This window comes from Molossus molossus, unplaced genomic scaffold (genome assembly GCF_014108415.1).
Source record: "Molossus molossus isolate mMolMol1 unplaced genomic scaffold, mMolMol1.p scaffold_m16_p_3, whole genome shotgun sequence".
In the NCBI taxonomy this organism is placed as follows: Eukaryota; Metazoa; Chordata; class Mammalia; order Chiroptera; family Molossidae; genus Molossus; species Molossus molossus.
The window spans coordinates 100,699,975-100,709,149 of record NW_023425366.1 but is presented as its reverse complement, the minus strand read 5'-3'; positions in this window follow the sequence as shown (position 1 = coordinate 100,709,149).

Below are 9,175 nucleotides of genomic sequence, written 5' to 3'. Positions count from 1 at the left end.
AATGAAAACTCAGTTTAAAACTCTGAAACAATGAGGCTGGGGGGAAATCCAGGTTGGTGAACATACCCATGTGTTGGGAAGGTGGCCCACCAGGAGAGGGCATGGAGTTCGGTGCCCACCCCCCATACCTGGCTCTATGTATCTCTTCCATTTGGCGATTCCTGAGTTGTGTCCATTCTAATAAAACTATAATCATAAGTCTAGCACCTTCCTGAGTCCTGAGAGCTATTCTAGCAAATTACCAAACCTGAGGGGAGGCACCCACGAATTTGTAGTCATCCAGGCAGAAGTGTAGGTGGCTTGGGAAGACCCTAGACTTGCAGCTGGCATCTGAGGGGGGCAGTCTTGTGGGCTGAGCCTTTAACTTGTGGGATCTGCATAACCGCATGTAGTTAGTGTCAGAACTGAATCGAACTGTAGGACACCACGTTGGCTTCGGAGAGCTGGGTGTCACAGCAGAGTGACATGTATGGGACACAGACAAGGAGCTTGGGGAGCGAGCCCAGAGGAGGGGGGAAGAGAGCAGAGCTCCTAGTTGAAGGTGTTCAAAGCCTGCTTCTCCTCTCCAGCCTCCCCCGTCCCACCTTTGCTAAGTCCTAGGAAACAGAAAGACCAGATAAATATGCAGAGGAGACATGGCCAGGGCCAGCTTGATGGGAGAGGGAGAACCTCAGGCCTTACTTGCCCATCCCAAGTTGAGGACAAGTCCCCTGCCTCACTTTTCTGCACCCTCCGGAACCATCTTGTGTTCAGTCCGCAGACCAGTGACTCCGTGGAAAAGGGGTGGGGCCCGTGCAGATGAGGAGAGCCAGGCCCGGGAAGGCAGATGCCCCCGGAGTGGCAGCCATCCTCCCAGCAACGTGACAACACTCGGGAAGAAGATCTAGTCCCAGGAAGATCTGTTCCATGACAAATCCCCCCCCCAGAGTAACACTCCCTTTAAGCGTTAATAGCAGAATCCATAAGAAGAAAAGTTTCCTCTGAACAGAGCATATTCCTCAGGGGCCACTTTGCTTCCTGCTGCGGAGTTATGGCCCTCGGAGGACGGCTGTCTTTCCATCAATTGCTTATTTCCAGTGAGCAGAGGGCCTGGGTTTGACAGAACAGGACAGACATCTTTCAGCCAGGCAGGCAACAGGGAGAAGGAGCAGAGGGATATGGGGGGAGGCAGTAGCCAAAATAGTGCCGCGAAGACTGGGTCTGGGAGACGTGGACGTAAAACCTTCATCTATTTTCTACCACTTATGGGACCTTAAGCAAGTCAGGTCTGCTCGGTTTCCAACCGGGGTGACACTGTCCACGCATAAGGTTGTTGGAGGAAAACTGAGGTGATGCATATTAAGATTCCGGCCCAGAAGAGGCTGGAAAGCAGCATCCAGCTCAGGGCTGCTCCAACTCCCACATCAGAAGCACCGGGAGACGTTCTGAGCGCGCAGACCTGGGCCCGGGGGCAGGAGCGCACTGCTCCGGCGGAGGTGCAGCTCCGCTGAACCACAGCTGCTGAAAGACGATCAGAGCCCGCCAGCCGGAGGCAAGGGGGCAGGGGCAGGAAGGGAGGTCTCGCCATACTGCTATTTGTCTTCTGGTGTTCTGGGACAGTCACATCTTCTTTTCACATTGTCCTTCGTCGTGCTCCTAACATATCTGCCTCAGTTCTCAAAATGCTTCTGCCATATTCGCTGATCTGCGCAAACTTCTAGGCGGGTCCCCAAGCTGGAGCACACAGCAGCGTCCCCTGGGGAGGGGAGGCCCCCACCCACACCCAGGAGTGTGGGCTGCAGCAGGATGGACATGCCTAACAAGTCCCCAGGTGGTGCCCATGCTGCTGGTCCGGAGAAGGCACTGCTCCCCCTGGACAAGGACAGCGCATGCTTTGTGTCCGCTAAGCCCTGCCCGGGGAGCCAGTCCGTCGGAATAGCCCACCCTCCATCCACCTCCATGGCCTCTATTTTCCCAATTCAAAGTCAATTGGGGTTGGAATCCACATATTTGGGAGGGGTGTGGTTCCCCCAAATCCACTCTGCCCTTTTCTGGCTGGCTCTTCTTGGGGAGGGGGGTGTCACCACCCTGGACAGGGCCTCGTAGGCCCCTCCTGTGCCAGCCAGCGATGGGTGAATAGAAGGCCAGGGCTTAGACGCAAGCGTTGGAGGGCTGTCCAAATACGCCATTATTACCCCCAGGAGCAGAATAATAATTACAACATCTAGGCGGGACTCGCTGTCCCGGACTCTTCTCCATGCGCTCTACACGTATCAACGCCTGGCTTCTCTCCAGCAAACTGTGAGCTACGGACTTCTGAATTCCATTTTACAGATGAGAAGATGGAGGCACGGAGAAGCTAAGCAACTTGTCAAGTTCCCACAAGTCGGAAGCAGCAAGACCAGGACTGGAAATCAGTCTGGCTCCAGTAGCCCCTCAGCTTGGAAAGCTCCAGACCCAAAGCTGCCCCTTGCTTGGCAGAACTCAGACCCACCAGCACACATGCGAGGTGTGTGGAGAGGTTACCTTTCCATCTCGACCATCTCCAGGGGAGTAGGCCGCAAAGCCACCGCCTCTAATCTTCCTCCACAGTTAGGTGACTGCGTGACCTTGAGGTCAGGGTCCCCATGTGCAGTTGTGTAGGTTGTTTACTGCATGAAGTTACCCAGCCAGTGGGCAAGCAGGGCTGAGATCCCCCTTGCCCTCTGCTCACCAACCCTTGCCCCTGGCATGGGACTCTGTCTGCCTGGCGGGAAAGCCTTTTCTAATGCTCACATATGACTGAAACAACCCTACTTCAATCATTTCCTTTCTCTGGTCTCATTTTTCCACACCTGCAACCTGACAGTGTTCAATTGAGATGACCTCTAGGCCCCTTCCAGCTACGAAAGCCTCCCCGCCTTGACAATGAATCACTATGCGGGCTCACCAAGGGGCCATTCCAAGCCGTCTTGGCCACAGGCTGTTGTTAAAAGCACTCAAACTGGCTTTCTTGGACTAAATCCCCAATAATCTGCTCCCTCTCCCTCCTGAGAGCTCTGTCTGAAGCTGTGGATTTGGATCACTCAGCTTCCTCCTGGCCATTTCTTCCTGGCTTTCATTATTTTGCTCATTGCCGCGGACGTGCACCAAAGCAAAGCACACAAAAGCTCCCACTGGCACGGAAAACAGAAACATCTGCTGGCGTCCTTGGGCAGCTGGCTGTGGGTGTCCGGCGGCAGAGCCGTTTGCACTGAATCAGCTCCTGCTCAGATCTGCACACAGCTCTGCAAGCAATAAACCTTCCAGACGGGACGGCTGCGTTGCAGTAGGAGAGCGTTGGCTGGGCTTCAAAGGCCGCTGTGGAAAGTGCAGGAAGAAATGACTTGGAGTGGGAACGCCCCAGGAAGCATTATTGCCCTCCCTCCTCCGATCATTGCCAAGCATCTCCTGTTTCTAGCTAGCACAGCACAGCTTATTTTAGTCATTTCTTCTTTCCTTCTGTTCTTCCACAAACATTTACCCAGCACCTCCCCCATGCCAGCCACTGTGTCAGTCTACACATACCAGCAGGAACCCAGGTCCCATCTTAGAGGGGCCCGCACGACAGTGGGAAATAGAGCTGTGCAATCAATAACTGCCGTACAATGGAAGGTTGATGTCATTGTAGCAACTACTAAATAGTACCATTGTTGAACACAGTCCCTGGGACGCTAGATGATGGACCAGGAAGAACACGGGTTAGGGAATCCTGCAAAACTGGTTTTAGATACCCAGTCCACCATCCCCATTTCTCACTTCTCAAACAAAGATGCTAAGAGGACCTCACACTTCCTGGGCCTTCCTGGCTCATTGCAATCCCCTGCTATTTCCATTACCCGTTGAGAGCTATCAGACCTAACTCTCCTCACCCCATAACCACTTTTCACCAAGGTTGTCTGCAGAATCCAGACGGAGTTCGGCACCACTGCAAAGACGGCCTGGTGCCTCCCCTTGGCTGCAAGAACAAGGCGGCACCGAATGCCTTTCCAAAGTTTGTGGCCAGCGGATCACACCATTCTTCTTTGTCATCTTTGACCCCCACCCAAGTGCAAATTTCTCTCATTACCCCCACCCATCTGGGGTTTTTCCCCTAATGACCCACCCTCCCACCATCTGGAGTCCTCATGACAAGGAAAACTTGCTCTCCTTACCCCTCGGGTCGGTCACAGAATGCTCCATTTGCAACTTGCATTAACTCTAATTCAGGGTACAGGGCAGTTTTACTACCAGAATGGCCAGTGGTATCAAATGGCCCCAGAGATCATATAAGGACAGAAAATTATACTTGGGCTTTAACAGCAAGGCCGAACTCATCGGAGAACTCAGTGGAGCCTATATTGGTGGAACAAAGTCAAAAAAGCCAGATTGTGGTGGGTTGATTTGTGGGTGAGCTGAGATAAAGCAAGGAAGTATAAACAGAGCTTTCCAGAAGGTTTAAGGGAAGAGGAGACAGGATGACAGCTGAGAGGGACCAAAAGGCCCAACAAAGGATGAAGATGGAGAGCCACCTTGGAGAGAACTCTGCGCCCTGGGGGATGTTCTCTCTGACCCATGATAACTTAGTCCATTAGTTAGTCCTCTTCTCTTCTACTAAGCTACAGCCCTCTGATAGACATGTGCGCTACACATCACAGCCTGAAGAGACTTTATGGACCTCGCCTAGCACACGCACTCTATGGGTAAGGAAACTCAAGACCAGAGAGACCAAGAATCCTGCCAAGGTCACCCAGCAAGCAAGTGCAAGACCAAGGATGAATTCCCTTGTCTTCTCATCCTCTAGACTTGGTTATGCTCCCTGTGCCATGCAAATGAACTCCCTGAAATAAAATAAATCATGTGTGTCCAGGGGTGTCATAAACATGGGAAGGTGCACCAAGAGTCTGTTTGCACAGGGACTTGGGGGAGAATTCACCCTGGGAAAGGAATGACCCCAGGATGACGAGCCTGAGTCCTCAGAAGGGAGGTGAACTCAGAGTGTTCAACACAGCCGCATTGTCCCGCGGAACCACCCCCAGTTGGTTCTGTAAAATTCTGCTATGGCCTTGGAACACAAGCCATACCTTGGGGAGGACACTCTTAGTTGAGGGTCCTGCAGGAATTAGGGGGCTTTCTCCACCCCAGAGCCACAGAGCGTGTCACAGTGAGCATCGCTGCTCTGGGCCATGAGGGCAGAGGCAGAGCAAGGGAAGGTGTGGAAGGGCCAGCAATGGATGGCAAGGCCACAGAGCCTGGGGAGCCCTGCAGGCCCATTGGGGACACACCCTGGGCACAATGGCAGTGCCCAGTGAGGGACAGTGATGTCAGTGGCCAGGCCTGGCAGAACCAGGCACATGCATCACGAGTCATGTGATACACCCTTGAGGGCTCCAGAAACTCATGGAGAGGACAAACTACAGGGAACTAGAGGTCCTATGTCAGGAGGTCTACACCAGCAAGAGGGCCACGCGGCCTGTCGAAACTCGGGTTGCAAGGAAAAGGCCAATAGAAGAAAAGGCCCACAGGTATGGACATGCCCATTTCCACTCTGTCCATGCCTTGGCTCACATGTCCCCCTGGAATACCCTTCTTTCCTTCTACTTAGCTACACCCCTCTGATCGCCAAGGCCAAGTCAGGCCCCTCCCCGGATCTTCCATCCCACCGCCTTCTCCTTCCTCTGAGGCCGTGTACTGACCGCATGGCAGGGGAGCCGTGACTTGCTCTCTTGCTTTGATGGTGTGTCTCTGCCAGCTGACAGGTCCCAGGAAGGGTGGGACATCCCCCTCTGCTTCCAGCACAAGACCTGGCCTCACGGACCTCCCATGAGCCTGTGCAGACCCAGGCCTGACTGCACCACCTGCTCCACCGGGACAAGCAAAAGGGATCAGTTAAAATGGGGTCGATGGCCCTGGCCGATTTGGCTCAGCAGTTAGAGCGTCAGCCTGTGGTCCAGAGAGACCGGTGTTCGGTTTCCACTAAGGGTACGTACTTCGGTTGCAGTTTGTCCCCGGCCCTGGTTGGTCATGCGGGTGGCAGCCACTGGATGTGTCCCTTTCACATCGATGTTTCTCTCTCTCTCTCTCTCTCTCTCTCTCTCTCTCTCTCTCTCTCTCTCTCTCTACCTCTCTCTCTCCCTCCCACTCTATCTGAACAAAAAATGGAAAAATGTCCTCGGATGAGGATAAAAAAATTTTTTAAATGGGGTCAATGAAGAAGAAGCTGTGAGTCCCCATGGAGCCCTTGCCCTCCTCAGGTTGCACAATGACTGGGTGTTCCCTAGCCACCAAATGTGACGTCAGACCTTGGTTCACACTCTGCTGGGACAAGAAGTGAAGCTCTCATTAATTGTCAGGGTCTCTGTGACTTCCTCTTGTGTTCTCTTTCCCAACCTGGCTGTTATGGGCTGAACTGTGTCCTTCTCCAGGTCCCAGATCAAAAGCATCGCTTTCCCTGCTGACATTTTTATTCTTGATGGTATACAACATGCTCAGCCTCTGCAATATCTGGTCTGAGAACAAGAACACTGGGACCCAGGCATGAGCATGCAAGTCCCTCTGAGGTCTCTCTTCACCCCACCACCCTAACCCCACGGTCCTGCGCTTAGCCAGCCCCGCCCGTCTGCTCCACCTGCTGGAGTTCTACCTGAACCAGGTAAACCAAAACCCCAAGCTTCCTTCTGCCCTCCTGCATCTCCTAGCCTCTCTCTGTCACATTCTGAATTCTCTCAGGGATTGTAAGTGGGAAGGATCAAGGGCAATTCAGCAGAAAATCTACAAGGAGTTCTCTACATGTTGATGAAGCCATGGCTTATCCGCTGTGTTGAACTTTGATTTATCATCATTTTAATGTCTTAGCAAGTGAAGGGCACCCTCGTAAAGCATTGCAGCACCTTTAAATGGAAAGGAATCATTTCCCTTGGACCGGGGCAAGGAAACTCCGCTCTTATGATCTGCAGTCCAAAGGAAATCCTCAGCGGAGGTTAAGAGTTTTAATACAAATAAAGGAAGGTTCTTTCATATCCTACTGAGCAAACCACTTCACAGCCATCAACATGCCTGTATTTAGACAAACTCACCTTCCACTCAGGGACCTGGCTCACAGCAGGCGAGTGGAAGGAACTGTGCCACCCTGGTCCTTCTCCCAGGGGGCCTTTGCTGCCCAGCTGAGAGACTGGTCAGCTGGCAGCCTCCAGCTATCCACTCCTTCAAGGTCAGCAAAGAACTGCCTCGCCCAAGGTCACACCCTTCCCAGGCAGCCCAGGCCCAGTGACTGAGTGGGGCAGAGATATGAAGACCCAGCCACATTGGCCCAACAAGGGACAGCTCTAAAGCGCAATGCTTTCTCCAGAGTCCCCCCACTGGAGGCATTGCCATTCAACTTCTTGTGCCCAAAGTGATTTCTTCCCCCTGCTTTCCACAACTACGATCCCTAATAATCAGCTTGCACCCCAAATTCCATCTCAGCATCTGCTCTTGCAGCATGAAACAGGTTGCATGAAGATGCCACAAAGGAGCTGGGAGCCATGGCTGGAGCCGCAGCTGGCCCTGGGTACAGGGGGTTGGCAGGGCGGTGCGCCTGATCTGCCCTGGAGGAGCTGCCATTCTGCCAAACTTGCATGACACCAAGAAACATACAAAACGATGGGCTGTGCCAGGGGACCAGAGAGGAAGTCTTGACCTCAGGTGCTGTGAGCCATCCCCCATCAGATGTTGGGAATGAGGAGGAGGAAGGATACATTGGAACTGCAAGAAGAAGATCTTGTTGGGAGAAGAAGGAGCTGAACTCAGTTCTGACTGTATTAATTCCAGCGGGATCTGGAAGGGAGGGGAGACAGAGGAGTGAAAGTCTAGGAAGTGGGGGTGTAGGGGTGTGGAACTCTGAGCAGCAACCCATCTGGAGATACAGTCTGGGAGGCATTACCACTTTGATGATGCAGTTGAGAGCATCGGAACACAGGAGCTGGCCCAGGGAGTGTGCAGTAGAAGAGACGGGGCGGGCACCAAGAGTAAAGATTAATTCCTCCAACCATGAGGCTATGGGAAAGAAATTCCTGTGGGTGGAGGTGGTCATCCAGGAGTTCCCCAAAGAGAGGGATCTTGAGCTGAGCCTGGAGGGATATAGAGACCACATTTACATCACAATGGAGAAGGTGTGGCCAAGAGGTGAGCATGGACAATGGAGAAGGTGTGGTCAAGAGGTGAGCATGGACAATGGAGAAGCTGTGGTCAAGAGGTGAGCATGGACAATGGAGAAGGTGTGGTCAAGAGGTGAGCATGGACAATGGAGAAGGTGTGGCCAAGAGGTGAGCATGGACAATGGAGAAGGTGTGGTCAAGAGGTGAGCATGGACAATGGAGAAGGTGTGGTCAAGAGGTGAGCATGGACAATGGAGAAGGTGTGGCCAAGAGGTGAGCATGGACAATGGAGAAGGTGTGGCCAAGAGGTGAGCATGGACAATGGAGAAGCTGTGGCCAAGAGGTGAGCATGGGAGTTCTGGAGAAGGAGGTGGTGATAACAGCACATTATGAATGTATTTAATATCACTGAACTGTATACTTAAAATGGTTACCATAGTAAATGTTATGTTTGTGTGTTTGTACCACAATGTAAAAATTGGGAAAAACAGCTGTTATACAAGGCATGATACAATGAAACAAACATAGGCCAGATGAGCTTTGAGATCTTAGATAAAGATGCTGGGAGACTAAGAACAACATTAAACATCATAGCATTTTTTAAAAATTATGAGTGGTCCAAATCTCCAAGCCGCAATTCCAACCTAGCTCCTCACGGTCTCAAAGATGAGCTAAGAAATACAGAGCAACTCGTTTCAAAATGGCTTTCCAGAATTATGGGAACCAATTGCCATTCTTACGTCGACTCAACTTTCCCCAAATCAAAGACATGACTGGAATAACTAGAGTTCCAAGAAAATCATTATAAAGCTCCTAATCGCTGGCCTATCTTATACTCAGCAGGAAACATGGATTGGCCTCTGTTCCCTTTGTGAACCGCCTGGGCCTTGCACAGGAAGCCTGGAGAATAATGGCGACAATCTGTGACATTTGGCACCAGTTAAAAATCTTAAAACCATTTTTCGTATAAAGACAATGTTGCAGGAACTGTTCCCTTCCTTCCAAACAGAAGTACTAGCCAATGGTTATTGTTTAAGTGATCTTTCTGAAGGTGTTCCAGTTAA